This window comes from Nicotiana attenuata, unplaced genomic scaffold (genome assembly GCF_001879085.1).
Source record: "Nicotiana attenuata strain UT unplaced genomic scaffold, NIATTr2, whole genome shotgun sequence".
In the NCBI taxonomy this organism is placed as follows: domain Eukaryota; kingdom Viridiplantae; phylum Streptophyta; class Magnoliopsida; order Solanales; family Solanaceae; genus Nicotiana; species Nicotiana attenuata.
The window spans coordinates 3,420-11,718 of NW_017673826.1; positions in this window are offsets into that span (position 1 = coordinate 3,420).

Consider the following 8,299-nt stretch of genomic DNA (forward strand, 5'->3'; position numbering starts at 1 on the left):
GGTATAGTTTTAGTTTGATGTAATTTTTCTGTTTTAATTTAAACAAATTTTCTTCGCTAACCTGAAATTATGTAGGACAATTAGCAAATGCAAACAATTTGTTAAGCAGAGGAATAGGATTGAAGGATCTATATGCGAAGCTTATCTTGCGAAGGAAACTGCCCATTTTTTGTTCTTATTATTTTGAGAGTAATGTGGCATGTGCTAGGAATAGGCCCAACAGGCACACGGTCGACCTTAGGAATGATCCATTATATCCGCCTATGTCCATATTCAATCAATCAGGCCGATGTTCTAAGGATGTTACAAAGAGAAGTTTGAGTGATATGGAGTACAAGTCAGCTACACTTCACGTGTTGCTAAATTGTCCTGAAGTTGTACCATATCTCAAGTAAGTATTGATTTAGTAGTTATCAAAATCTAAAAATTACTGTGATTACATCTCAATGCAACTACTAAAAATATTTGATGTGTCACAGTCACTTTGTGGGTCAATTTGGCCATGATGCTGTATATACGAGATTTGATACGTGGTTCAAACAATTTGTAAGTTTCTCCTTAAAATATTCTAACACTATGTAGGTAAACAATGTTTGGAAGTTATGCTAACTTATGAATTTATTTAACGATTTGTAGGTAAATGATCAAATAATGGTGTAAATCAATTTTTGAAAGATGTATCTTGGGGACCTGGGGTTGAGGTCACAACCATGTCTAAGTACGTTGTGAATGGTTATAAGTTTCATATAGAGGATTGATCTAAAAATAAAAATAGCAACAACAGTGGGGTGTGGGTTCAAGGTGGTGATGGCAACCAAGATGGAGATATTGATTATTATGGTGTGCTCAAAGAAATAATAGAACTAGAATATACAGGTTGGCCAAATAAGAAATTGATACTCTTTAGATGCATGTGGTTTGACCCACATCCAACAAGAGGTACAAGAGTACACAATCAATACAACATAATTGAGGTTAATCATACGAGGGAGTATGATCGCTATGATCCTTTCATAATTGCACATAATGTTAGGCAAGTGTATTATGCTCCTTATCCATTGCGGCGGAATAAGGCTGATTGGTGGGTTGTAATAAAAACTAAGCCTGTGGGTAGGGTAGAAGTCGAGAATGTGTTAGATGTACATATCAAAACGATATCTCCAGTGTTCACCAAATAGTGGACGAAGTTTTAGAAAATGATTTGGAACATCCTGAACACATATTGGAAGAAGTTGATATGGATGAAGTAAGAATTATAGAAAATGAGGAAGAAGAATCAACTGATGAAGCTCAAACTAGTTAGGAAGAAGAATTCTTGGACGAGGAACTATACGTCGATCAGCTTTAAAAAGTTGGTTTCTTTAATAACTCATGTTATAGCTAGTTTCTTTATATGTTTCAATCTAACTTTGTATTATGTCATGCAGATGTCAGGCAAGGGTCGAGGTAACAGTGATCCTACTGGTTCTCGGGGTAGAGAAAAGCCTAGGAAACAAAAGAGGAGGGTAGAAGGTACTACTCAATCCGTTCCTGCCTCTTCACAGATGCCTGTGCCTATGCCTGTGCCTGCGCCTCCACCCCAGGGCTATTCTGAGCTGCCAGCGCATGTCCAGCCCTACACCTTCGTGCAGACGCCAGGTCTTTCTTCACAGGGCCATAGGACTGTACGACCTACATACAGTCCACCTGTCTCACATCCACATAGATCGCATCCATCAGCAGCTCATGGATCGCATCGATCCATGTCACATCCACATGGATCACAGTTGTGTCGCACTCACAGGGCTTGTAGTCCCAGGGCTCGCAGCCATCTTCATCTGGGACTCCATCTATTGCAGGCATTCGCCTTCGAGATACTAGCTCTGACCCCCCTACACCTTCCACACATGCCTCCGATGTACATGCTTCGGACAATGATGCTGCTAATGACGAGGAGGTGCATTATGATGAATATGGCAGGATCATCATAGTCCCTGAGGGTGACGGGTAAGAGTTATTTGTTATTTTAACTTTTTTTGTTTAGTACAGTTTTACTAAGATATTAATGTATTTTTTTTAATAAAATTGCAGGTTCATCCCTAGTAATGTTACTACAAGGATCATCACCAAAGCCACCAGAAAGCTTTATGATGGTCCTTATGCGACTTGGAGTGAATTCCCATTCGCTCTCAAGGAGGCAATCTTCAATCAATTTAAGGTATAAATATTCTTTTAAGCAGTATAATCATTTATTAGCTTTTAGCTAATATTATATTATAAGTAGTTAATGCACTTAACTTTTGAATAATTATTAGCTAATAAAAGCTAAGTATAATATATCGAATATAGCTTTTATGATATTTCCATCTAAATATGATATTTCCATATAATACTTGACTTTTGAAATACAGAGCAAGTGTGTATGGGAACACCGCTATAGCGCGGAAGTGGCTGCAAACTTCCATCTCAAAGCTCGAAAGCGGTTGTCCCATTGTTTCTCCAAAGCTAGGCAGTTGAACCAGAAGCCTGGCTGGATGCTTCAGGATTTATAGGATGATTTGCAAAGGCAATGGCTTACAGCAGAGATCTTAGAGAAGAGCGAAAAAGGAAAGAAAGCCCGGGCATCTGAGAAGGGAGGATCCTTGCGGTCAGCCTAGGGACGATAAAACGAAGAATGGTACGTAATTGCTTAATTTATTTTAATTTTCTTAGTATATGTATTCTGTTTATTAACTAAAATTTATGAGTTTTCAGGAAAAAAAGTTGGGGCGTCCGATGAACCAAGATGAGCTCTTCAAGGAGACTCATATTGTGAAGAAGAAGAAAGAGACGGACCAAGAAAGGTGGGTCGAGGGCCGAGCCTCGACTGTACATGTAAGTTTTTACTTTTCATTAAGAATTTTGATTTACTTTTATATAAATTTGGAAATAGTAATTCACATATTATTTTTCTTATAGGGTCGCTTCACAGCTGAAGTGGAGCAATTCATACGCAGTCAGCCACCTAATGAGTCCGGCGCGCCAATCCAACTATCGGACGAGGATGCTGAGAGAATGTGGATGCAGGCTGCTGGCGGTCCAAAAGGGGGGAAGGTATACGGGCTTCCTAATAAGAAATTCAATCGCTATAAGTGTGGAATGCAAGGAATAGGGACTTCCTCCCAAGCCGAGCAACTTGATGGGGAGAGCCTCTCCTCTATGCGGGAGACTGTGGCAAAGCTCACATCCGAGCTAGAAGCCGCCAAGGAGAGAGAAAGGCTTAGAGATATGCAGTACTCTGGCATGCAAGCTCAGTGCAAGGGCATGCAAGAGCAGATCAAAACTCTCCTAGCTTCTGGCAATTTTCCAATTCCCCGATCACATGAGTCATCTCCAGAGGCTCGCCTTCCCCATGCTCATTCATCCCGTCCTCCCCGTGGTCATTCTTCCTATCATCGACAAATAGCCCATTCTAGATACCGTCATGGTGAAGAAAGTTCATCAGACGGTGATGATAATGATGTAGAGAACAATCTTTGAACTTATTAGTTTATGCTAGACAAATACAATTGGTTTTCGAATGGTTCTGTAATAACATTTAACTTATTAGTTTGCTAATTATCTTAAAGTATAAAGTTCTATTGAACTTTATACTTTGTTCGTTATAATTGTTGTTGTTGTTGTTGCTTGTTGTTGTTGTTGCTTGTTGTTGCTGTTGTTGGCATATTTGCCTATTTAGGAATTTTGGTAAGCTGGCAGGTGGTGTAGCTGCCAAAAGAGGCAGTTCCTGCCAGCAATATACCAAGAAAAGCGACCAACTTTGGTCGCTATTTGGTCGCTTTCTATTAAAAAAAACAATTTTCTGTGAAATAGCGACCAAGGTTGGTCGCTATTTAACCCAGATTTCCAAAAAAGCGACCAAGATTGGTCGCTATTTACCAGAAAATTAACAATTTCTGGAAATATGGCGACCAGGGTTGGTCGCTTATTAATAAATAAAAAAATTAATTCATGTATTTAGCGACCAAACTTAAAAAAAATAATTAAAAAATTTATAGTATAGCGACCAACTTTGGTCGCAATTTTCCAGATTTTAAAATATAATATTTCGTATGCAGACCAAAGTTGTTCGCTACTTTATAGTTAATAATAAATAAATAAAAATGAAATTTACACAAATGAGACCAACTTTGGTCGCAAAATTTATAATATTAAAATAATATAGCGACCAAAGTTGGTCGCAAGTGTCTCTACCGGAATATTTGGTCCTTTGACTTTAGAGACCAAAGTTGGTCGCTAATTAGCGACCAACTTTGGTCCCTAAGGTAAAGGGACCAGCTTAATATCGACCAGGCACGTTTGGTCGCTTTTTGGCCAATAAGCGACCAACACTGGTCGCTTTTTGTGGTCGTTTTTTTCCGGATTTCTAGTAGTGATACCTGAAAGAACAATTTAGGAAATTTAGCAAAAGCTATATAGAAGAATTTATTAAACTAGGGAGAGAACTTGGTAGGAGGGTTTTTCACAACTCATTTAACTCTTGAATCTCTCTACAAGAAAAAACAAGTAGTAGCACCCCTATTTATGATACTACAANGGTCGCTACTTTATAATTAATAATAAATAAAAAAATGAAATTTACACAAATGAGACCAACTTTGGTCGCAAAATGTATAATATTAAAATAATATAGCGACCAAAGTTGGTCGCCAGTGTCTTTACTGGAATATTTGGTCCTTTGACTTTAGAGACCAAAGTTGGTCGCTAATTAGCGACCAACTTTGGTCCCTAAGGTAAAGGGACCAGCTTAATATCGACCAGGCACGTTTGGTCGCTTTTTGGTCGCTTTTTGGCCAATAAGCGACCAACACTGGTCGCTTTTTGTGATCGTTTTTTTCCGGATTTCTAGTAGTGACAGAAGTTAGGTCATGCTTTCTATTAAACAAATTACTCTTTCTGGTTAACCATAGGTTCCAGAAACAATATGGCAGTATGAACTCCATGAAATTCCATGGAAAGAGTCTTTGTTCTTGTAATGACATGAGCTTTTTGGTTGTGGGATTATGCACCTTGTGGTTGAAAATGAATTGAGTGGGAAGAGAATAGGAATATTTACTGTTAGCACTAACAAAAATGAACTCTTGTTGTGCAGAATCTATTGGAATGAGGACTGGAGATGATTCTGAGCCACTGGTGTGAAACGGTTCTATGTTGTTGGACTGCTTGAGATAAGTATATCAGCAGAGAAGTTTCAAAGCTGTCTGTCGTACTTCAGCAAATAGCAGGTATGAGTGAGAACTTCGTATATATATATATATATATATATATATATATATATATATATATATATATATATATATATATAGAAAGGTTCAGTGTCCCTCCACTAAAGTTGCATTAATAGATCGTGCCACTGTTTGTTAGGTGTTACTCCGTCTGTTTCAATTTAAATGATCATACTTTCTTTATTTGTCCGTTCTAAAAATAATGACACATTTCTACAAATGGAAATAATTCAACTTTAAATTCTTCATTTTACTTACTTTATCCTTAATGAAAAGCTTTTATACCACGGAAATGTCATGGCCACACAGAGTCATATTTGACTACATTAGAAAGCCAGTAAATTCCCTTTACCAACTTTTAGATTGTTTTTTGTTAATTTAAATTTTAAGTTTTTAAGGTACTAACTTTTTAATTACTTAATGTTCAAAAATTCATTATCTTTTGTATAGTGACATGCAGTAATTGTTTTAGTCAAGGCAGTTGTTTTAGTAAAATTATTTATTATTAGAGAAAATTTAAGAAGCAACTTACTTTCATTTGGAACACAATTCGTCCAAAATCACAATCAACTAAATTGGTAAATCAACTCGGGAATAAGATGTTATTATAAAAAAAATATAGTGAAATAGATAAGATCCCTACACCTTTTATCAAAAGTTTCAAGTTCAAGTATTGAAAATAAATAAATTTCTGTTAGGAAGTGTTTTTACGATATTTTACGCCTCCTCATGGCCGGTTTATGCACAAGTAGAAACAAAGTAAAATGTTGCCCAACCTGATCAAAGAGGCTCAATTCACGAGGTGCCACACGCTTCATGGTTCTCAGCGCTCATGTATCATACCTTAGCCTGCCAAGGCAAATTCTCAGCAACGAGACCCTTGGCTCGTGTGCTCCCCACTTTGGCACAAGTAGTTTCAGGAAGTCAATACCTTGGTCAGGACCCTCGGCTTGGGTGGAGAAGTTGATTTAGACCCTAGCGAGGTCACACAGAAAAGTTTATTATTAAAGTATTAAAGCGGGTATTTGATCAAGGTGGGGAGCTCACGAGCCGAGGGTCTCGTTGCTGAGAATTTACTTAGTCATGCTAAGGTATGATACATGAGCGCTGAGAACCATGAAGCGAGTGGGGATTGGGCCTATTCGATCAGGTTGGGATCGAACCCGTGTCAATCATGGTGACTGAGACGGAATTAAGTCAGGATATTTGAAACTCCCAAAGTATAAAGTGAAGTATTTTTTTATAAGAAAGAAAAAGAAAAGAATTTCTTTTAGAATATTCATAATTGCTATTATGCAATTATTTTAGAATTATTCTTATAAGCTTTATGTTTTACATGCATTTAGAACCTTTGCTCGTAAGGTATATGTTATTAAAGTTTCGCCCCCTATTGTTGAGACTTACTGAGTACAATAGATGGTACTGACGTTCTCTTTTGGGAACCTACGTTGGTCTGCGGTACAACGTAGGAACCGGTTTTGCAGGCGAGCAGGCTACGTGTTAGGACTTCCTTCTCTTCTAGTGTTATTGGTGAGCTCCGCTTTTGTTCGTGGAGTATTCCTTTGAGTCATCTTTATTTAGTTATTTCTTTGTTTACTTAGAGAACTGGCCAGGAAATCTCATGTCCTGAGCAGTGCGTCAGTTTATCAGTAGAGGCTTCATAGACATAGTCGTTGGGGGTAAGATTCAGATATTTTTGATAATAACTTAGTAGTAATTCAGTAGTTACTACGAATAAAGTTTTGGAGTTGATATATTTAAATATTTAAATAAATCAAAAGTAATTGGTTAGAGTATTGCCTTGCCGCATATAAAGTTTGGAGTTATGATAGATTTGATAAGCAGAGATGGTTCACTCGGTCATGTTAAGTGATCGAGTGCCGCTACCGGCTTGTTCAGAAAATGGGTCGTGACAAACTTGGTATCAGAGCCTCAGGTTTATGGAGTCCTAGGGTCTGCGAAGCCGTGTTAGTAGAGCCTTATTTATGGGTATGAAGCGCGCCATACTTTAAACAGGAGGCTACAAGCATTTAGGAAAAGTCTCATTTTTTTTTTCTTACTTTAGATCGTGTAGTAGAGCCTACCTCTAAGAAATTATCTAATGTATTCTTTTCTCCAAAACTCGCAGAAATGGCTCGTACTCGCAACTCTGACACCGACACTCAGGATGCTTCTCAAGAAACTATTGCTACCATTGTGGCTCACGGTAGAACTAAGAAGGCTTCAACTCAGAAAAGGAAGGGTAAATCCATAAAGGGGGTTCAAGTACCCCGGGTTGAGCATGAAGAAGGGGTGGAACATGATGATCCAGTACCGCCCCCAACGGCAGCTCCAGCTCAGGCAACTATATCTCTCGAAGTGGGTCAGATGTTTAATGTTGTCAACAGTGCGATGGAGATGTTTAAAGCCTTTATGGCCAACTAGAACGAGAGAAGAGATGAGATTCCACCCCAATCAAATAGACAGAACAATTCTGAGTCCTCAAGAGTGAATGAATTTTTGAAGTTGAGTCCTCTAGTGTTCCATGGTTCTATAGTTAATGAAGATCCAATGTTGTGGCTGGAGGGTGTCAAGAAAGCCCTCCGAGTGATGAAAGCATTTGATGTTGAAGCTGTGGAGTTGGCTGCTTACCAGCTTAGAGATGTGGCTGGCGCTTGGTTTGAGATGTGGGAAAATGAAAGAGATTAAGATGACGGTCTGCCTACTTGGGAAGAATTTGAAGAGGCCTTCATGGCTAACTTTATCCCAGAAGAGGATAGGGAAGCTAAGGCTACAGAGTTCGAACAGCTCAAGCAAGGGAATAAAAGTGTGCAAGAGTACAACATGGAATTCATAAGGTTAGCTAAGCATGCTCCTCACATGGTTAAGACAGAAAAAGCAAAGGTTCGCAGGTTTGTTAGCGGTTTAGCTTACCACATTAAGGATACGACATCAGCTGCAGTGGTAGGGAAGACATCCTTCTCCTCTGTTGTGGGATTTTCAAAGCACTTAGAAAAAGACAGACAACATAGGAGAGAAGAAAAAGAGCATAACAAGAAAGCCCGGACAGCGGGCAG